Source organism: Bos indicus, chromosome X (genome assembly GCF_029378745.1).
Source record: "Bos indicus isolate NIAB-ARS_2022 breed Sahiwal x Tharparkar chromosome X, NIAB-ARS_B.indTharparkar_mat_pri_1.0, whole genome shotgun sequence".
NCBI lineage: Eukaryota > Metazoa > Chordata > Mammalia > Artiodactyla > Bovidae > Bos > Bos indicus.
In genome coordinates this window covers 91754601-91777779 of record NC_091789.1, presented here as the reverse complement: position 1 = coordinate 91777779, position 23179 = coordinate 91754601, and the positions used below count along the sequence as shown (strand labels likewise).

Genomic DNA, 23179 nt, shown 5'->3' with positions numbered 1-23179 from the left:
CTAATGGAGATAAAAAATATTGTTGGCAGTCATATCTGCAGAAAATCTACCTTGCTGGAGATATTGTGTCCCCTAGTTTCATTGTAAATATTGTCTGTGGGTTTTGGTGTTACTACGAGAGAGATTTAAAAACTGCTCTGCTGCCACCATGTTCCCAGCTTCCATTCTCATTTTTTAAAATTATCTCAGAAAAGAATAGAAATTTGGGTGAGGGTCAAATGAAGAAGTAAAAATTTCTAAATGATAACCTTCTCCTGAGAAATTAGGAATAAATGAAAGTGTGTGTGTGTTTCATGGACCAATAGAAAAAATTTGAATCATGTTTATAAGTAATGGAAGGATAATCACCAGCAAAACTGATAAGCAAAATCAAATTTCCAAATTACTAAGAGAGGGAGAAGGAGAATGAATAGAAGCTTGACACAGAGACAGCAAATGAAATTGAAAAAGAGTGTCAACAAGAAAGCAGAAAAAGGGAAGCAGTCTGATGGAAGACAAAATCGGCATATTTTCATATGTTCTCCTATACAAAACTGTGAAATGGGTTTAAAAAACAAAAGTTATGCACTGTTTCCTAAAATCATGTTTCACACAAAGAGGCAAAACTAAACACTAGTAAAGATACATCAGGTAAATGCAAGCATAATAAAGGAGGCCTGATGATACAATTATCAGGTTAAACTCAAAGGCCAAAAGCATTCAACAGATTTTTAGAAAGAGACATTGTGTAATAATAAAGCATACATTAGATGAAGATATATTTAATAATGTATATAAATATTTACACTAACACCAATAACACCAGCAAAAATTCATAGAAAAGGAACAAAATTCTAAATTCATAATTTATAGTGGAGGTTATACCTCTTTCAGAATATGATAGATCAAGCTAACAAAAATAATTAAAAGTAGAAAAGATATGAAAATTGTAATCATTAAGCCACATTTAAAAGACATGAAAGAATTTTGAATCTTACAAGCAGACTATATAATCTCTACTCTTATGTTCTTACAGCATTAAAAAACATTCAATTGTCTAATTTTGCCTCAGAGAAATGATTGATACATTTTTTTTTTCAAGTGGGACTTTGGCAGATCACATTCTCTGATAAAAGCCAACAAAAACAGAAATAAATTCAAATGTTACCAAAACATCTTAATCAGTTGGAAATTAAGAAACACTATCTAAAGTAAATCGGGACTAAATGGGTCTATAGAGTCCAGTTCATAGAGAAAGATGGAAGTTTCCCAGTTTATTTCATAAAAGGAGAATAATTTTAATACCAAAGCTGAAATATATTGCTTGAAAAAGAAGATAACTAGAGACCATATTTCATGACTATGGTTAAACTTTTCTAAATAAAATATCAACATATCAAATAAATTCAGACATGTCTTGAGAAAATAACACACCATAACCATTAAGATGATTCCAGGAAGGCTAGTATGGTTTAATATTTGTAAATCAATTGACATACTTCATTATACCAACACTTTAGAGAAGCCATGTAACACTTAATATAAAAAGGTATACGATGCAATTCATGAGCTATTATGTTAATAATAAAATTTAAAAAAAGTAATAGAAGGAAACTACTTAAAATTGATAAATCCAATTTTCCAAAAATTGCCAGAAAACTTTATACTAAATGGTAAAATGGTTAAAATAATTTCCATTAAAAGTGACAACAGGATAAGAATGCTCTCTATCATATCTATTACTCAACATTATTTTTAAGGTTCTATCTCAGCATTGTCTGAAACAACTTTCCACAATGATGAAGTGTTCTATATATAGAGCTGCCTAATACAGTAGCCACAAGCCATGTGCTGCCATTGAGCACTTAAAATGTGGCTAGGTGACTAAGAAACTGAATTATATTAATAAATTTTATATAGCTTCAATAAATTTAAATAGTCACATAAACTTAGAGGCTGAAATATTGGACAGTTAATTCAGTGAAAAAAAAGAACTAATCACATCAATTAACAGATACAAGAGAGACTATTATCTAAATTTGATATGATTATACAATTAGAAAACCTAAAAGATTATACTACCAAAAGCCACCAGAATTGGTAGGGAGTTTTGGTGAGGAGCTGAACATAAGATAAAATCATAAAAATACTTACTATTTTCTTATTATACTAGCAGTTATCAGATAGGATTAGCAAAAATAAGTCTTAACAATGACAATACAAATATTATAAATATCTAAGAATCAATTTCGGCTTCCCAGGTGGCTCAGTGGGTAAAGAATCCATCTGCAACACAGGAGATGGTGGGTTCGATCCCTGGGTTGGGATGATCCACTGGAAGAGGGTATGGCAACCCACTCTAGTATTCTTGCCCGGAGAATCCCATGAACAGAGGAGCCAGGCAAGCTAGAGTCCATGGGGTTGCAAAGAGTTGGACACAACTGAAGCGACTGAGCATATGCACATGCACACACAAGATCAATTTAACCAAAAAGGTGATGGACTTATAAGAAGAAAACCATAATACATCATTGCAGCACATAATACAAGACATAATCAAATAGAGACACATCAAATCCTTAGACATAAAGGCTTATTATAATCAGTTCAGTTCAGTTCAGTCACTCAGTCATGTCTGACTCTTTGCGACCCCATGGAGTATAGCACGCCAGGCCTCCCTGTCTATCACCAACTCCCAGAGTTGACTCAAACTCATGTCCATTGAGTCAGTGATGCCATCCAACCATCTCATCCTCTGTCGTCCCCTTCTCCTCCTGCCCTCAATCTTTCCCAGCATTAGCATCTTTTCAAATGAGTCAGTTCTTTGCATCAGGTGGCCAAAGTATTGGAGTTTCAGCTTTAGCATCAGCCCTTCCAATGAATATTCAGGACTGATTTCCTTTAGGATGGACTGGTTGGATCTCCTGGCTGTCCAAGGGACTCTCAAGAGTCTTCTCCAACACCACAGTTCAAAAGCATCAATTCTTTGGCACTCAGCTTTCTTTTTAGTCCAACTCTCACATCCATACATGACGACTGGAAAAACAATAGCTTTGACTAGATGGACCTCTGTTGGCAAAGTAATGTCTCTGCTTTTTAATATGCTGTCTAGGTTGGTCATAACTTTTCTTCCAAGGAGTAAGCATCTTTTAATTTCGTGGCTGCAATCACCATCTGCAGTGATTTTGGAGCCCCCCCAAATAAAGTCTGCCACTGTTTCCCCATCTATTTCCCGTGAAGTGACAGGACCTGATACCATGATCTTAGTTTTCTGAATGTTGAGTTTTAAGCCAACTTTTTCACTCTCCTCTTTCACTTTCATCAAGAGGCTCTTTAGTTCTTCATCACTTTTGCCATAAGGGTGGTGTCATCTGCATATCTGAGGTTATTGATATTTCTCCCAGAAGTCTTGATTCCAGCTTGTGCTTCATCCAGCCCAGCATTTCTCATGATGTACTCTGCATATTAGTTAAATAAGCAGGGTGACAATATACAGCCCCGACATACTCCTTTCTCAATTTGGAACCAGTCTGTTGTTCCATGTCCAGTTCTTACTGTTGCTTCCTGACCTGCACACAGATTTCTCAAAAGGCAGGTCAGGTTGTCTGGTTTTCCCATCTCTTGAAGAATTTTCCACAGTTTGTGGTGATTCACACAGTCAAAGGCTTGGGCATAGTCAGTAAACCAGAAGTAGATGTTATTCTGGAACTCTGTTGCTTTTTCTATGAGCCAGCGTATGTTGGCAATTTGATCTCTGGTTCCTCTGCCTTTTCTAAATCCAGCTTGAACATCTGGAAGTTCACGGTTCAGGTACTGTTGAAGCCTGGCTTGGAGAATTTTGAGCATTACTTTACTGAGCGACTTCACTTTCACTTTTCACTTTCACGCATTGGAGAAGGAAATGGCAACCCACTCCAGTGTTCTTGCCTGGAGAATCCCAGGGATGGGGGATCCTGGTGGGCTGCCGTCAATGGGGTTGCACAGAGTCGGACATGACTGAAGTGACTTACCTTACCTTACTAGCATGTGAGATGAGTGCAATTGTGCAGTAGTTTGAGCATTCTTTGACATTGCCTTTCTTTGGGATTGGAATGAAAACTGACCTTTTCCAGTCCTGTGGCCACTGCTGAGTTTTCCAAATTTGCTAGCATATTGAGTGCAGCACTTTCACAGCATCATCTTTTAAGATTTGAAATAGCTCAACTGGAATTCCATCACCTCCACTAACTTTGTTCATAGTGATGCTTCCTAAGGCCCATTTGACTTTGCATTCCAGGATGTCTGGCTCTAGGTGAGTGATCATACTATCGTGATTATCTGGGTCGTGAAGATCTTTTTTGTACAGTTGTTCTGTGTATTCTTGCCACCTCTTCTTAATATCTTCTGCTTCTGTTAGGTCCATACCACTTCTATCCTTTATTGAGCCCATCTTTGCATGAAGTGTTCCCTTGGTATCTAATTTTCTTGAAGAGATCTCTAGTCTTTCCCATTCTAGCCTTTTCCTCTATTTCTTTGCACTGATCACTGAGGAAGGTTTTCTTATCTCTCCTTGCTAGTCTTTGGAACTCTGCATTCAAATGGGTAAAGCTTTCCTTTTCTCCTTTATTTTTTGCTTCTCTCCTTTTCACAGCTATTTTTAAGGCCTCCATGGACAGCCATTTTGCTTTTTTGAATTTCTTTTTCTTGGGGATGGTCTTGATCCCTGCCTCCTGTACAATGTCATGAACTTCTGTCCATAGTTCTTCAGGCACTATGTCTATCAGATCAAATCCCTTGAATTTATTTCTCACTTCCACTGTATAATCGTAATGGATTTGATTTAGGTCGTACCTGAGTGGTCTAGTGGTTTTCCCTACTTTCTTCAATTTAAGTCTGAATTTGGCAATCAGGAGTTTATGATCTGAGCCACAGTCAGCTCCCAGTCTTGTTTTTGCTGACTATATAGAGCTTCTCCATCTTTGGCTGCAAAGAATATAATCAATCTGATTTCAGTGTTGACCATCTGGTGATGTCCATGTGTAGAGTCTTCTCTTGTGTTGTTGGAAGAGGGTGTTTGCTATGAACAGTGCATTCTCTTGGCAAAACTCTGTTAGCCTTTGCCCTGCTTCATTCTGTAATCCAAGGCCAAATTTGTCTGTTACTCTGGGTGTTTCTTCACGTCCTACTTTTGCATTCCAGTCCCTTATAATGAAAGGACAACTTTTTTTGTGTGTTAGTTCTAGAAGGTCTTGTAGGTCTTCATAGAACTATTCGACTTCAGCTTCTTCAGCATTACTGGTTGGGGCATAGACTTGGATTACTGTGACACGGAATGGTTTGCCTTCAAAACAAACAGAGATCATTCTGTTGTTTTTGAGATTGCATCCAAGTACTGCATTTCAGACTCTTTTGTTGACTATGATGGCCACTCCCTTTCTTCTAAGGGATTCCTGCCCACAGTAGTAAATATAATGGTCATCTGAGTTAAATTCAGGAGAAGGCAATGGCACCCCACTCCAGTACTCTTGCCTGGAAAATCCAATGGACGGGGAGCCTGGTAGGCTGCAGTCCATGGGGTCGCTGAGGGTCAGATACGACTGAGCGACTTCACTTTCACTTTTAACTTTCATGCACCGGAGAAGGAAATGGCAACCCACTCCAGTGTTCTTGCCTGGAGAATCCCAGGGACGGGGGAGCCTGGTGGGCTGCCGTCTATGGGGTCACACAGAGTCGGCCACGACTGAAGTGACTTAGCAGCAGCAGAGTTAAATTCACCCATTCCAGTCCATTTTAGTTCGCTGATTCCCAAAATGTCGACGTTCACTCTTGCTATATCTCCTGTTGACCACTTCCAATTTGCCTTGATTCATGGACCTAACAGTCCAGGTTCCTGTGCAGTATTGCTCTTTACAGCGTCTGACTTTGCATCTATCACCAGTCACACCCACAACTCGGTTTTGTTTTTTCTTTGGCTCCGTCTCTTCATTCTTTCTGGAGTTATTTCCCCACTGATCTCCAGTAACATATTGGGCACCTACCGACCTGGAGAGTTCATCTTTCATTGTCCTATCTCTTTGCCTTTTCATATTGTTCATGGGGTTCTCAAGGTAAGAATACTGAAGTGTGTTTGCCATTCCCTTCTCCAGTGGACCACATTTTGTCAGAACTCTTCACCATGACCTGTCTGTCTTGGATGGCCCTACAGGGCATGGCTCATAGTTTCATTGAGTTAGACAAGGCTGTGGTCCATGTGATCAGATTGGCTAGTTTTCTGTGATTGTGGTTTCAGTCTGTCTGCCCTCTGATGGAGAAGGATAAGAGGCTTATGGATGCTTCCTGATGGGAGAAACTGACTGAGGGGAAAACTGGGTCTTGTCTGATGGGCAGGGCCATGCTCAGTATATATTTAATCCAATTTTCTGTTGATGGGTGGAGCTGTGTTCCCTCCCTGTTATTTACCTGGGGCCAAACTATGGTGGCCCCTAAGACTTCCCTGGTGGCTCTGATGGTTAAGCGTCTGCCTATAATTTGGGAGACCCAGGTTTCATCCCTGGGTTGGGAAGATCCTCTGGAGAAGGAAATGGCAACCCATTCCAGTACTCTTGCCTGGAAAATCCCGTGGATAGAGTAGCCTGGTGAGCTACAGTCCATGGGGGTCGCACATGACTGAGCGACTTCACTTTCACTTTCATTTCATACTGCAGTGGAGGTAATGAAGACAATGGCGACCTCCTTCAAAAGGCCCCATGCACGCACTGCTACACTCAGTGCCCCCAACCCTGCAGCAGGCCACCGCTGACCCACGCCTCAGCTGGAGACTCCTGGACACTCCTGGGCAAGTCTGGGTCAGTCTCTTGTGGGGTCACTGCTCCTTTCTCCTAGATCTTGGTGTGCACAAGGTTCTGTTTGTGCCCTCCAAGAGTCTATTTCCCAGTCCTGTGTAAGTTCTGGCAGCTCTATGGTGGGGTTAATGGCAACCTCCTCCAAGAGGGCATATATCATACCCAAGTCTGCTGCACCCAGAGCCCCTGCCCCTGCAGCAGTCGACTGCTGACCTGTACCTCCACAGGAGATGCTCAAACACAGTTCTGTCTCAGTCTCTGTGGGGTCTCTGGGTCCTGGTGCACACAAGGTTTGTTTGAGCCCTCTGAGCGTCTCTGGCTGGAATGGGGTTTGATTCTAAATGTGAATTCGCCCCTCCTACCGTCTTGCTGGGGCGTCTCCTTTGCCTTTGGATGTTAGGTATCTCCTCAAGTCATAATAAAAAGCATTAACTCTTTCCGAAGTATAATATTGATATAATACAATTCCAATCAGAATTACAATAGTTTTGTTTTGTGGAGGGTTTTTTTTTGAGGAGGGGTAGTATTCAATTTTAAACTTTATAAAATGATTTTAAAGTTCAAAGTTTATAGAAAAAGTAAATCTGTGAGAAGAAAAATCTTTTGAAATCATATAGATTAGAGACATGATAGAGTTCAGATTAAGCTAAATATATTTGTGACCTTATATGACAAAAATAACATTTAATTCAGGGGCTTGTGGGTAATATGTTCCATAAATGGTGCCAGCTGATAATGTTGAATTTTACCTGAGCCCCGTGATCCTGATAAATAGTGAAGGTTAAGAAATTCCCTTACTCTTTTGTGTTCTTCTTTGTTATTCTTTGCTTACAGCAAAGATCCCCTCTCACTGTATGACTTTGGACTCACAGACACCACTTGTTTGTTGATAACATGGCCACAGACCCTCCAAATTCTCATGCTTTTCCCCCCTAAACATTGATTAACCACAACAAAATGTTTATTAGCCAAAGTTTAGCCAAGCTTTTCTCTTTCCTACAGGTTCCTGAACTCTGCTTGCCCTCAAGCCTGAGGAAACTCAAAAAAACAAAAATGTGGAACATGCCCTTTTCTCAGCATCTCCTGAGAATTGGCTGACCACAGTGGACACTCTCCTGACATCCCATTAGTCATTTCCCTGATTGTGCAGGTTCTCTTCCACAGAGTCTGCTTATCTTGGCTTGCCTCCTCCTTACCCTATCTATAAAAGAAAAGCCTTTTTCTGTTTGGTTTTGAGATGCTTGCAGATTTCTGAGATGGGGATTCTCCCCCTATTTGCAATAGCCTTTCTTTCTAGTCTCTCCCTATCCAAGTCTGGATTTGTTTTTATTTGATGCAGCAACAATGAAGCTTGATCTTAATCTCATACCATACATCAGAGTCAATTTCAACTAGATAAAGGTATAAGTAGAAAATTTTAAAACAAAAATGAAATAAATGTTAAGACTATCTTTTTAGGAATACTTGGAATGGAGAAGGGGTCTGTGCGAGGCAGGAAACAAAGAAGCCAGAAAAGAAAGCTTTTTTTAAAAAAATGTTTATTTTTGGCTGCACTGGGTCTTTGTTGCTGTGCTTTCTGTAGTTGTGGGGAGCAGGGGCCACTCTTGTTGCAGTATGTGGGCTTCCCATTGCAGTGGCTTCTCTTCTTGTGAAGCATGGGCTCTAGGTGCATGGGCTCAGTAGTTATGGTGCATGAGCTTAGTTGCTCTCATGTGGAATCTTCCTGAACCAGGGATCAAACCCATGTCCCCTGCAGGCAGATTCTTAACCACTGGACCACCAGGGAAGTCCAAGAAAGCTTATTTTTGATGAAAGAATACATTTTTCTAATTACAGATAAAAGGACACCTACAAAATGCAAAGGACAAAATGAGCTGGGGAAAAGTATTACAATGCAACCAATATCTCTAGTTTACAAAGAGCTGTTACAAATTGATATGAAAAAGACAAATCACTGCAAAGAAAATAAAGGCTATGAATATTTGCCAAAGAGAAAAATCTAAATTGTCAACAAACAGAAAAAGAGCCTCAGTTTCACAAGTGGTCAGGGTGGTGCAAGTTAAAGCAATTAAATTACCCCTCAGATTGGCAAAAATTAGGGCATCAACATTCAGTGCTAAAGATTTCCCTTGGTGGACTCATACTGTGCTGGTGGGAGTAGGAAATGTTAAAATATTTTGGGGAAGTGATTTGGCTGTATCTCTTCAACAACACAATACCCTTGGATTTAATAGTAAAACTTCAAAATATAGGAAGCAAAAATTGACTGGTGCAATGAAAATCTGACTTACCAGTACAGTGGGAGATCTCTCTCACTAACTCAGAGAGCACGCAGAAGAAAATCATCAGGAAAAACAGACACATTTAAAATAGCTCAAGGGCTTCCCTGGTGGCACTAGTGGTAAAGAATCTGCCTGCCAATGCAGGAGACACAGGAGATGCCGGTTCGATCCCTGAGTCAAGAAGATTCCCCTGGAGAAGGAAATGGCTACTCATTCCAGTATCCTTGCCTGGAGAATTCCATGGACAGAGGAGCCTGGCAGGCCGCACAGTCCATGAGGTCATATAGAGTCGGACACGACTGAGCAACTAACACTATGTCGACTAAGAAAGTATAGTCACAACCTGAAAGTAGAGGGTTATTTTGCTAGGTGGGAATGTTTAGGACTCTGAGCCAGGGAGACAGCATCTCAGTAGCTCCGAGAAAACTGCTCCAAGGATGCAGGAAGGGAAGTCAGGCTATGTGCAAATTTGCAATAAAGGGAGCAGGTGGTCTGAACACCACATATCAGGTATCAAGGAATTTAGCCTTCTTTGTATGGAAAGATGCAAGCCTCTGAGCTCACTGAATTCATTCCTTTCATATGCACCTCAGCTATTTGGGGCCAATCCTGTTTCCTTGTTCACCTTGCTTCTGGTATTCTCCAGCTCCTCAGCAATTACTATGGGGGGTGGCAACGCCCGCTGGATGGCAGTTTTGGGAGCGATCATTCACATTTGGAGGCCAGAAATAGCTGATGGCTGTGACATTGTAGAAGGCAGTGGCACCCCACTCCAGTACTCTTGCCTGGAAACTCCCATGGACGGAGGAGCCTAGTAGGCTGCAGTCCATGGGGTCGCTGAGGGTTGGACACGACTGAGCGACTTTCACTTTTCACTTTCCTGCATTGGAGAAGGAAATGGCAACCCACTCCAGGGTTCTTGCTTGGAGAGTCCCAGGGATGGGGGAGCCTGGTGGGCTGCCGTCTATGGGGTCACACAGAGTCGGACACGACTGAAGTGACTTAGCAGCAGCAGCAGTGACATTGTTGTAGCCTCACATTCCTGGAAACAAACTTACTCAGAAGGACAATGCAGATAGTGGAGTGCAATTTATTACACCGGCGGGCCCAAGGCTGAGTCTCTTCTTAGCCAAGGACTCCAGCCAGTTTTTGTGAAAACCTTATATACCCTAAGTGTACATGCTCAAACCCACCTCCTCAAATTCTCTGAAACTAGTCTGAACAAATGAAAGATACAAAGTTAACCGGTGATTCGTATGCATTAAGCATAGGTAGTTAACAGTGGACAATTATCAATAGGCCTGTGGTCATACCCCAATAAGCATAATAGAAAATTTGTGATTCTATTTGGTTACACATATAATTAGGGTATTCTTTTAGCTGATGGAGAGTCTAGGTACGAGCCCTGGGGCTCTTCCATCCCGGGGAGTCTGGTTTTCCAGTTGGTATGTCATTTCCATAGATACTGGGCACATAGCTCAAAGTCCACAGTCCGGCCCAAGATGGAGCCTGTTCTGTCTCTTTCCTCCTTAAACATTTCTTGTTTATTAATATGGCAGGAGATATTTTCATTTCCCAACTAACACACACACTAACAAGCTCAAAACAATAAACACATATGCTATATCCAACAGCTGGAAAATAGTCTTTTCAATCAAGAAATGAAACATTGTGGAAAACTGGGTCTCATACTTGAGGCTTAAGGCAAGTTTGACACTGAATTTCTAAATAATCCTTGCGTCAAAAGGGGGAAACGGTTACAAATTAGCACTTGAAACTGAATACTAATGAAAATGAATCAAATCAAAACTTGGAACTTGGGGCTTTCCTGGTGGTCTAGTGGTTAATAATCTACCTGCCAATGCAGCAGAAACCGGCTCCAAGATCCTACATGCTGAGGAGCAGCTAAGCCCCTGTGCCACAACTACTGAGCCAAAGCTCCACGACTACTGAAGCCTGGTGCCTAGAGCCCGGGCTCCCAGAGAAGCCACCGCAATAAGCCACTCGCCACAACTAGAGAAAACCTGCAGCAGCAAGGAAGAAAACCAGTGCAGTCCAATATTAAATAAATAAATCTTAAAAAACAAAAAAAAAAACCTTGAAACCTTGGATATTTAGAAGAGAGCTTTAGCCTTCATGCTTATATAAGGAAACAGGGAAGCCTGAGTACTCGAGTTTTTTCTTGTTTTAATGAATGAAATGTCCCATTACTGATGTCACAAGTCCCCCTCCCCCCCAACTCCCCCGCCCCTGCTCCGTGCACAGATACTTGGTTTCTGGCGCTCAACCACCTCAGCTCCCCGCGCCCACAGTGGTTAAACTCTTGCTGCGGGCAACTTCCGCTTCCTGGCCTAAATTTGACACGTACTATTCCCCCCGTGGCAAATACCCAGGGTCGGTGACAGCCGGAGCCGGGCGATGCCCCCAGCGGACGGGTGGACAGAGGCGCCGTCAGGTGGGCACGCAGCGGCGCCCGGGGCTCTGCCGCCGCGAGCCGCCTGCACGGATCAGGGGCCTTTCTGCACCTGGAGAAGTGGGGCTGGGGAGGAGGCGCCAGTGTCCGGCCGGTGGCTTGGAGGTGTCTTTCTAGCTAGGATAGGGGAGGGGGCAGGGGGAGTTACTACGTGTGAAGATGCCTCGGCCCCTGGGGATATGGCCGGAGGGCGGGGCCCCAGGCCGCAGAGAAGACTCCAGGCCTACGCTTGGGTTAACAGTAGAGGATGCGGCGCAGGAGGGAAGACTCTGGGAGCCGCAGCCCGACCTGCTGGGCCGGATCGGCTCCCTGGAAACCTCGCCGAGGCAGGTCTGGCGAGGGACCGCTGGTTCCGCAGCCGCAGAGATGCCCACCCTCCCAAGATGGCGACTCCCGGAGAGACACTCCCAAGAGGACAGCCATGTTAGTGGTCTGACAAAGTCACTAAAGAAAATTGGAAAGCCCGCCTCTCCTCCGACACACACAGACACGCGCACGCACTGACACCTCGTGAGTGCACCCGGTGTAATTGGGGTGGACGGCGGCTTCGGCGCCGACACTGAGCATGTGCAGTGTGAAGTCCAGAAACGTCAGCGTCCCGCAGAGGCAGTTTCAACACTTTGGGCTCTGGGGCTGAGTTTAATTGAGACGGCGATTTAGCAGCAGTAAAGCATTGACATAATTATGGGGGCGTTAGGACATGGCTTTCTTGCTCAGTGATGGTATTCTGTGGGGTGAGTAATGGGGCTTCTCTGGAGTCTGTGAGGTGGAGTGACACAGGGGTTTGTGGGTGAATGATGGAGGCAGTAGGGAAAGTAATAAGCAGTCTGTGTGCTGAATTTTGGGGAATCTGTGGGGTCAGTGATACAGAGTCTATAGGGTGAGAAGGGGGCATTGATGAGGTGAGCGATGAGGAGTCTGTAGGGTGAGTGATGAGCTTCTTGGAGGCCACTGATGGGGTAAGTGACTGGGTCTGTGGGATAAGCAGTGGAAGTCTATGGAGTGAGTGATCAGGGGTAAGTGGAGTAAGGAATGGGGACTGTGGTGTGAGTGATCTGGTGTCAGAGATGTGATTCGAGCTCTGTGAGGTTGGTGCTTGGAGGACCTGTGCAGCGAATCATGGGCATTCTGTGAGGCATCATGGGGATTACTGAGGTTATGTGATGGAGCGGTCTGTGAGGTAAATGATGGGGTTCAGTGATGTGAGTGATGAGGATCTTTCAGAGAGTAATGGGTGGTCTGTAGAGTGAATGGTGGAGAGCCTGTGAGGTGAGGATTGGAGAATGAGTGAGTGATAGAGAGTTTTTGAGGTGAGTGATGAGGGCCGTGGGATGAGTGTTGCAGGATCTATAAGGTATATTATTGGGTTTATTGGGTGGATGGTCAAGGTTTCTGTGGTGTGAGTGATGGAGCTCTGTGGGATGAATGATACATTTATTTGGGACTGTTGATAGTGATAGAGGGGCCTATGGACCCCACGCTGCTTCATGGGATCAGTGATCGGTGGTTTTAGAATTGAGATGTGATTGTTTCAAAAACCTACTTTTGATCTTCTTGGTCCTCCTGTATCTTTGTTTCCTGTGTCATTAGTTTCTGCCCTTGATTTCATTATTTCTTTTCTTTAGATTTTTTCTTTTATTCCTATTTTTTAATTCCTAAATTGAATGCTTATCTTAATTAATATTCCATAATTTTCTCTTTCATGAATTTTTCTCTAAGAACACTTCAGTTTCATGTCACAAGTTTTTATATGTAACACTTCCACCATAGTTTATTAATAATGTTTTCTAATTTCTGTTCTGGTTTTCTCTCTGATCCCTTAGTTATTTAGGTATGAGATTTTGATTTCCCCCAAAGTTGAAATTTTTGTTATTGATTTCTAAATTATAGCCAGAGACTGTCATCTGAGTGATCATTAGGTACAGGAATGGATGTTCCTTAAAGTGGAGGTATGTATTGAAATTTCAGTTATTTTCCAAGACTTTTGTAAAATTATATCTCCCACTAGCAGCATATAAAAGGGCTCACTCCAAAATCATCTCCTGCACTGATTGTTGCTGCTTTTTAAATTTCTGCTCTGAGGGCCAAACAAAACAGTATGTAGCTTACTTTGATGTGCATCTTCCTGACAACTGGCAGCCGAACGTCTCATATTTATTGGCCATTGAAATGTATTTAGAAATTTTTTATATCCTTAGCTATTTTTTTCCTTTATGCAGTTTGTCTTTCTCACTAATTTATGGATATTAACCTGTCATTTATTGTAATTTTCCCCTTTATCTCTCTTTATTTTTTTTCTTTTCCTTTTATCTCTCTTTATATCTTGATTTTTGAAACATGTCTTCATATATAATTAGAAAAATAGTCATCTGATTAGATAATTTTTCTTTACAAGTTCTAAATATCGTGTCTTGCCTAGTGAGTTCTCCCTGATTTGGTGCTTAAGTAAATATATGACTTAAATTTAAATTTTCATTGTTTTAGGGTTAAATTTTAATCCAACTGGAAAATTCTGGTATGTGGTATGAGATGAGATTAAAGTTTGTATTTTCCATTTGGTTAGAATATTTGACAGCACCAATCATTAAATGAATACTCTTTTCAAACTCAGTTAAATGCCACTTTTGTCACATAAATTCCCAAATGTTCTGTTTCTGAACTCAATTTTTTCTTCTATATATGTATCTACTCCCTTTCAAAAAACTGTTGTGACTTTAGGAATGTGTTTAATATTTAATAGTGCTAATCCCCTCACTCTTCCTTTCTTTGGTTGTTTTCTTTAATATTTTTTAGCATTTATTCTTTCATATGAATGTTAAAAACCACTTTATTTTACTTCAAAAGCAACCATTAAAACTCTATTTTATAGTTTTCTTCTTATGGATTCAGGACCGTTTTTTAAAGTTCATTCTTAGATATTTTACACTTGATTTCATCATCACAATAAATAGCACATTTCTCTATTTCCATAGGGGGGAAAATATTGATTTAAAATTTTTTCTTTTTTGTATGTTATTTCTTATACAATCCAGTTATCACATTCTCATGTGAATTATAGTTGCCTTTTATGGTCTCTTAGTTTTTCTAGATACAATATCATGTCACACTCAATTAACAATGATTCTCTCTTCCTTTCAAATATTTTTTTCTGATTACTTCATTTTCTATTGCATTAGTGAGAGCTTTCAGAACAATGTTGAATGATACTTGATGGAGAGAACCTCAATCTTGTTGCTAATTTGGAAGTGAAGGATATTCATTCATTCATTCAACAAATGTTTGTTAAATACCTTCCCCTTTCCAGATACTGGATTTGAAATCCTGCATGGCCACTTACTAACTACATGATCTTTTCTTTTTCTAACAGCTTTATTGATATAATTTACCTTCCACAAACTTCAACATTTAAAGCTTACAATTCAATTGTATGTTCAAGTTGTGCAAATCACCCTCATAATCCAATTTTAGAACACTTCATCACCCCCAAAAGGAAACATTGTACTGGTTCCACATTCCCACCCCACACCTCCAGCTGCAAGCAGCCACTGATTTACTTTGTCTCTATAAATTTGCCTATTCTAGACCTTTCATATATATGGAATCAAACAATATATGCTCTTCAGTGACTATCTTTTTTCACTTAGAATGTTTTCAAGATTCATCCATGCTATACCATGTATCAGTACTTCATTCTTTATTACTGAATAATATTCTTTTGTGTCGATATACCTCATTTTGTTTATCCATTCATCAGTTGATAGATATTTGGGTTGTTTTCGCTACCATGAGTAATGCTGCCGTGAACATTTGTGTACAAAAACTTGTACACAAGTTTGTATATTTTCATTTCTCTCAGAAGTGGAATTGCTAGGTCATACGGTACCTTTAAAGAACTGCCAAACTGTTTTTCAAAATAGTCGCACCATTTTACATGCTACCAGCAATATATGAAGGTTTCAATGTGTCGTTCTTAACACTTGTTATTGTCTGTTTTTTTTATTCTAGCCATCTTAATGATTGTGAAGTGGTGTCTCATTGTGGGTTTTATTTCTATTTCCCTAAATGGCACCCCACTCCAGTACTCTTGCCTTGAAAATCCCATGGACGGAGGAGCCTGGAAGGCTGCAGTCCATGGGGTCGCTGAGGGTCGGATACAACTGAGCGACTTCACTTTCACTTTTCACTTTCATGCACTGGAGAAGGAAATGGCAACCCACTCCAGTGTTCTTGCCTGGAGAATCCCAGGGACAGGGGAGCCTGGTGGGCTGCCGTCTGTGGGGTCACACGGAGTTGGACAAGACTGAAGTGACTTAGCAGCAGCAGCAGCAGTGAATGTTGAGAATCTTTTGATGTGTGCAATGGACTGCATGTTTATGTGCCCCCTCCCACCCAAATTCACACCTTGAAATCCTAAATCCCAGTGTGATGGTATTAAGAGGTAAGGCCTTTGGGAGGTGATTAGGTCATGAGGGTAGAGCCCTCATGAATAGGATTAGTGTCCTTATAAAAGAAACCTCAGAGAGCTCCTTTCCACCTTTTGCCATGTGAGGACACAAGAAGATGGCTGTCTGTGAATCAGGAAGCAGGTTCTCACCAGACACCAAATCTGCTGACATTTGAGCTTGGATTTCCCAGCCTCCAGAATTGTAAGAAATAAATATTTGTTGTTTAAGCCAATATTCTCTAAGTAAAGTGATGGGGAGTGGGATTGCTGGGTCATATGGTAGTTCTATTTTTAGCTTTTCAAGAAACCTCTATACTGTTTTCCACAGTGGCTGTACCAATTTACATTCCCATCACAGTGTACAAGGGTTCCCTTTTCTCCACATCCTTGCCAACATTTGTTATTTGTAGGCTTTTTGCTACTAGCCATTCTGACAGGTGTGTGGTGATATCTCATTGTGGTTTTGATTTGAATTTCCCTGATGAATAATGATGCTGAGCATCTTTTCATGTGCCTGTTGACCATCTTCATTTCTTCTTTGGAAAAATGTCTATTTAGTTCTGCCCATTTTTTCTGTGTGTTTTTAATTGGAAGGTAATTACTTAACAGTGTTGTGTTGGTTTCTGCTGTACAACAATGTGAATTAGCCATAATCATACATATATATTACCCCCTCCCTCTTGAGCCTCCCCCACCCTATCCCACCCCTCTAGATCTTCACAGAGCACCCGGCTGGGCTCCCTGTGTTATAAAGCAGCTTCCTACTAGCTAGCTATATACACGTGGTAGTGTTTATCCATCAGTGCTACTCTCTTGATTTGTCCTATCTTCTCCTCCCCGAACTGTGTCCACAGGTCTGTTCTTTATATCTGCGTTTCCATTCAATAAGGTATTTTAAGAGACAGGCCACATTTACCTAACTTTTGTCCCAGTATATTGTTATAGTTCTATTTTATTATTAGTTGTTGTTAATCTCTTATTGTACCCAAATCGTAAATTAATTTTATCATAGGTATGCATGTGTATAAGAGATACAGCATATATAGGGTTTGATACTATACACAGTATCATTTCTGTCCATTTTTAAATTGGGTTGTTTGTTTTTTGATATTGAGTTGTATGAGCTGTTTATATATAATATGTTGGATATTTCTTATCAGTCATATCATTTGCAAATGTTTTCTCCCATTCAGTAGGTTGTCTTTTCATTTTGTCAATGGTTTCCTTTGCTTACAAAAGCTTTGAACAATTTTTTGAACATTGACATTGAACATCATTTAAACATTTTTTAATTGAAATATATTTTGAGATAACTGTGGATTCACATGCAGTTGTAAAAAAATAATGCAAAGTGATCCCTTGTGCACTTTGCTATTTTCCTCCAGTTGTGACATTTTACAAAATTAAAGTATAATATACCAACCAGAATTTTGATCCTGATACAATTCAACCATCTTCGTCAGATTTCCTCAGTCTTACTCATACATATATGTGTGTACTAAGTTTCATACAATTTGATCACCTGTGAAGCTTTGTATGTCCATCACCATAGTCAAAATACTGAATGGTTCCAATATCACAGTGATCCCTAGCCTTGCCCTTTTATAACCACACTGTTCACCTCTTGTCTCTACTAACCCTTGGAAACCACTGATCTGTTCTCCATGTCTAAAATTTTGTCACTTCAAAATTGTTATATTGATCAAATCATATAGTATATAAACTTTTGACGTTTTTTCAGCAATGTAAGAGAGATCCAGTTATTCTGCATCCTCACCAGTGTTTTGCATTGTCAGTATTTATTTTAGCTATTCTGATATATGTGTAGTGATATCTCATTGTAGTTTTCATTTGCATTTCCCTGGTAGATAATAGGGGAACTATTTTCATATGCTTATTTGCCATCTATGTATCCTCTTTGGTGAAATGTCTGTTAGTATTTTCTAATTGAATTGTTTGGATGATTTTACTGTTGAGCTTTGAGAGTGTTTTATATATTCTACATACCAGTCTTTTGTCAGATATGTTATCTTCACGTATTGTTCACAGTCAGTAGCTTGTCTTTTCATTCTCTTCATCTTTTCCATCCTCTGGTCTTTTTCAGAGCAAAGGTTTTTAAATTTTTGACAAGACCCAGTTTATCAGTGTTTGCTTTTATGGATTATGCTTTTGGCGTCCAATCTAAAAACTCTGATTCTCTGACACCAACTGAATGTCCAACAACTCAATTTTTTAACTTATTTATTTTAATTGGAAGCTTTTTACTTTACAATATTGAGGTGGTTTTGCCATACATTGACATGAGTCAGCCATGGGTATACGTGTATTCCCCATCCTGAGCCCCCCCTCCCACCTCCCTCCCCATCCCATCCCTCTGGGTCATCCCAGTGCACCAGCCCTGAGCACCCTGTCTCATGCATCGAACCTGGACTGGCGATCCTGTTTCACATATGATAATATACATGTTTCAATGCTATTCTTTCGAATCATCCCACCCTCGCCTTCTCCCACAGAGTCCAAAAGACTGTTCTATACATCTGTGTCTCTTTTGCTGTCTCGCATATAAGGTTATCGTTACCATCTTTCTATTTTGACACTGCCTACCAGTATTCTTGCCAGGGAAATCCCATGGGCAGAGAAGCCTGGTGGGCTACAGTCCATGGGGTCTCAGAGTCAAACATGACTTATCAACTAAACAACAACCATCTGGAGTTAGCATCAGATCCCATAAATTAAAGGGCTCAATCCCACTGCCCCCACTTCAGATGCCAGTCACTGCAAGTCCCAGGCCACCCATACTTCTGATTTACTGGCTATAAATTGGGGTTTCCCAGCACCTCTTCCTAAGGTTTAGTAATTGCTAGAATAGCTCAGATATCAAGAAAAAACTGTTTACCAGTTTATTATAAAGATACAACTCAGGAACAGCCAGATGGAAGGGATCCACAGGGCAACTTATAGGGGGAAAGGTACAGAGCTTCCATGACCTCTCTGGACATGCCTTCCTCACAGAACATCTATATTCAGCCTGGAAGGTTGCTCTGGATGTACAATTGTTCTAGCACCATTGAGTTGTTTTACATGTTTGTAAAAAAAAAATCAGTCAGTCATGCTTATGTGGGGCTATTTCTGCATCCTCTATTCTGTTCCATTGATATGTGTCTGTCCCTCTGCCCAAATCAGTTTTTGATTAATAATCCATGTAGTAAACTTTTAATATTTATTAGGATGATTCTCCCACTTTATTCTTCTTTGTTAAGACTGGTTTAGCTCTGGGTCCACTGGACTGTCAAGTCTACTGCAGAAGGTGTGGGTTCAATTCCTGTTTGGGGAACTAAGATCCTGCTTGCCACATGGCATGGCAAAAAAAAAAAAAAGACTGGTTTAGCTATTCTAGGGGTCTTGTCTTTCCATATAAATTTTAGAATATGCTTGTATGTGGATGTTGAACATATTCCCATGTGCTTATTTGCCCTCCACATATTCTCTTTGGTGAAATATCTCTTCATGTCTTTTGTCCATTTAGTTCTTTATATGTTATAAATATTAGTCTTTTGTCAAATAAGGGGTTTGTGAATATTTTCTCTCAGTATGCAGCTTGTCATTTCATCCTCTTAAGAGTGTCTTTTGCAGAGCTACAATTTTTAATTTTGATAAACTTATCTATTTTTTTTTAAATCATGTTTTTGGTATCATACTAAGAACTCTTCACTAAGCCCTAAGTCCTGACAATTTTCTCTTCTGTTCTCTTCCAACAGTTTTACATTTTACACATAAATCTATGATCCATTTTGGGTTAATTTTTTATGCATTCTTGTGCTCAGTTGCTTCAGTCATATCTGACCAACTCTTTGCAACCCTATGGACTAGCCCACCAGGCTCCTCTGTCCATGGGATTCTCCAGGCAAGAATACTGGAGTGGATTGCCATGCCATCTTTCAAGGGATCTTCCCTACCCAGGGATCGAACCAGCATCTCCTGCATTGCAGGCAGATTCTTCACTGCTGAGCCACTATGGAAACCCCAGTGTAACAATTAGAATGAGATTAATTTGGGTTTATTTTTTTTGTTTTATGTCTTGTTGTTGTTTGTTTGTTTGCTTGTCAATATCCAATTACTCTAGCACCATTTGTTGAAAAGATATTGAATTGGTTTTGTACCTTTGTAAAAAAATTTACATGACTGTATTTGTAGGAGGCGATATCTGTGTCCTCTATTCTGTTCCATGTGCTTCGCTGGAGCGGCTGTAAGGAGATACCCCGTGCCCAAGATCAGAGAAACCTCAGCAAGATGGTAGGCACTGGAGCAGCGGGAAAATGGCTGTCTGAGAAGGCCTTACAAATAGCTGTAAAAAGAAGAGAAGTGAAAAGCAAAGGAGAAAAGGAAAGATGTACCCATTTGAATGCAGAGTTCCAAAGAATAGCAAGGAGAGATAAGAAAGCCTTCCTCGGTGATCAGTGCAAAGAAATAGAGGAAAACAATAGAATAGGAAAGACTAGAGATCTCTTCAAGAAAATTAGAGATACCAAGGGAACATTTCATGCAAAAATGGGCACAATAAAAGACAGAAATGGTATGGACCTAACAGAAGCAGAAGAAATTAAGAAGAGGTGGCAAGAATACACAGAACTATACAAAAAAGATCTTTACGACCCAGCTAATCACCATGGTGTGATCACTCACCTAGAGCCACACATCCTGGAATGCAAAGTCAAGTGGGCCTTAGAAAGCATGACTATGAACAAAGCTAGTGGAGGTGATGGAATTCCAGTTGAGCTATTTCAAATCCTGAAAGATGATGCTGTGAAAGTACTGCACTCAATATGCCAGCAAATTTGGAAAACTCATCTGTGGTCACAGGACTGGAAAATATCAGTTTTCATTCCAATCCCAAAGAAAGGCAATGCCAAAGAATCCTCAAACTATTGCACAATTGCACTCATCTCACACACTTGTAAAGTAATGCTCAAAATTCTCCAAGCCAAGCTTCAACAGTACGTGAACCATGAACTTCCAGATGTTCAAGCTGGATTTAGAAAAGGCAGAGGAACCAGAGATCAAATTGCCAACATCCGTTGGATCATCAAAAAAGCAAGAGAGTTCCAGAAAAACATCTACTTCTGCTTCATTGACTATGCCAAAGTCTTTGACTGTGTGGATCACCACAAACTGTAGAAAATTCTTAACTACTCCAAAGCATTTGACTGTATGGATCATCACAAACTGTAGAAAATTATTAAAGAGATGGGAATACCAGACTACCTGACCTGCCTCTTGAGAAATCTGTATGCAGGTCAGGAAGCAACAGTTAGAACTGGACATGGAACAACAGACTGGTACCAAATAGGGAAAGAAGTACGTCAAGGCTGTATACTGTCACCCTGCTCATTTAACTTATATGCAGAGTACATCATGAGAAACGCTGGGCTGGAAGAAGCACAAGCTGGAATCAAGATTGCTGGGAGAAATATCAGTAACCTCAGATATGCAGATGACACCACCCTTATGGCAGAAAGCAAAGAAAAACTAAAGAGCCTCTTGATGAAAGTGAAAGAGGAGAGTAAAAAAGTTGGCTTAAAGCTCAACATTCAGAAAACTAAGATCATGGCATCTGGCCCCATCACTTCATGGGAAATAGATGGGGAAACAGAGACAGACTTTATTCTTTGGGACTCTAAAATCACCACATATGGTGACTGCAACCATGAAATTAAAAGACGCTTACTCCTTGGAAGAAAAGTTATGACCAACCTAGACAACATGTTAAAAAGCAAAGACATTATTTTGCCAACAAAGGTCCGTCTAGTCAAAGCTATGGTTTTTCCAGTGGTCATGTATGGATGTGAGAGTTGGACTATAAAGAAAGCTGAGTGCTGAAGATTTGATACTTTTGAACTGTGGTGTTGGAGAAGACTCTTGAGGCCCCTTGGACTGCAAGGAGATCCAACCAGTCCATCCTACAGGAAATCAGTCCTGAATATTCATTGGAAGGGCTGATGCTAAAGCTGAAACTCCAATACTTTGGCCACCTGATAGGAAGAACTGATTCATTGCAAAATACCCTGATACTGGGAAAGACTGAAAGTGGGAGGAGAAGGAGACAAAAGAAAATGAGATGGTTGGATGGCATCATCGACTCAAGGGACATGAGTTTGAGTAAACTCCAGGAGTTGGTGACAGACAGGGAGGCCTGGCATGCTGCAGTCCATGAGGTCGCAAAGAGTCGGACACTACGGAGCAACTGAACTGAACTGAACTGAATTGAACTGATTCTGTTCCATTGGTCTATGTGCCTATCCATTCATCTATACCCCATTGTCTTGATTCCTATGTGTGCATCCTAAGTTGCTTCAGTCATATCCGTCTCTTTGCCACCCTATGGACTGCGGCCGGCCAGGCTCCTCTGTCCATAGGATTCTCCATGCAAGAATACTGGAGTGGGTTGCTGTGCCCTCCTCCAGGGAATCTTCCCAACCCAGAGATCAAACCCACGTCTGTTAAGTCTTCTGTATTGGCAGTCGGGCACTTTACCAGTAGCGCCACCCGGGGTAAATAAAAAGTATTGAAATCAAGTATGTTGATTTCTCCCACTTAATTCTTTGTCAGAATTGCTTTAACTGTTCTCTATTGTATATCCTTTGTCTTTTCACACAGATTTTAGAATAATTTTGCCTATATCTACAAAAAATTCTTGCTGAGGTTTTGGTAGAAATTGTATTAAATCTGCAGATCAACTAGTGGAGAATTGGTATTTTTACCATGCCATAGACACAGTACCTATACATTTATATAGATCTTTGTTGATTTGCCTCATCAGCCTTTTATAGTTTTCAGCATTTGTTGTTGTTTTTCTTCAGTCACTAAGTTGTGTATGACTGTTTGTGATCCCATGGACTGTAGCACCAGGCTCCTCTGTTCTCCATTATCTCCCGGAGTTTGCTCAAGTTCATGTCCATTGAGTCAGTGATGCTATCTAACCATCTCATCCTCTGCCAACCCATTCTCCTTTTGCTTTTAGTCTTTCCAAACATCCGGGTCTTTTCCAATGAGTCGCCTGTTTGCATCAGGTGACCAAAGTATTGGAGCTTCTGCTTCAGCATCAATCCTTCCAATGAATATTTCAGGATTGATTTCCTTTAGGATTTACTGGTTTGATCTCCTTGCTGTCCAAGGGACTCTC

The 23179-nt window shown here is 40.7% G+C and overlaps 1 protein-coding gene across 8 annotated transcripts in view; it reads left to right on the top strand.

Moving 5' to 3' along the window:
• The first annotated feature begins 11404 nt into the window (after positions 1-11404).
• Positions 11405-23179, top strand: part of ZNF41 (zinc finger protein 41) — a 46921-nt gene continuing 35146 nt past the window's right edge. For 3 of the 8 annotated variants that reach the window (XM_019955576.2, XM_070784216.1, XM_070784222.1), the window contains exon 1: positions 11414-11537. The gene's annotated coding sequence lies outside the window, so the exon portion shown is untranslated. Of the gene's footprint in view, positions 11538-11568; positions 12066-12085; positions 12290-13445; positions 16202-23179 lie in introns of those variants that run through there. The other 5 variants (XM_070784217.1, XM_070784221.1, XM_070784218.1 and 2 more) reach the window with 4 other exon arrangements.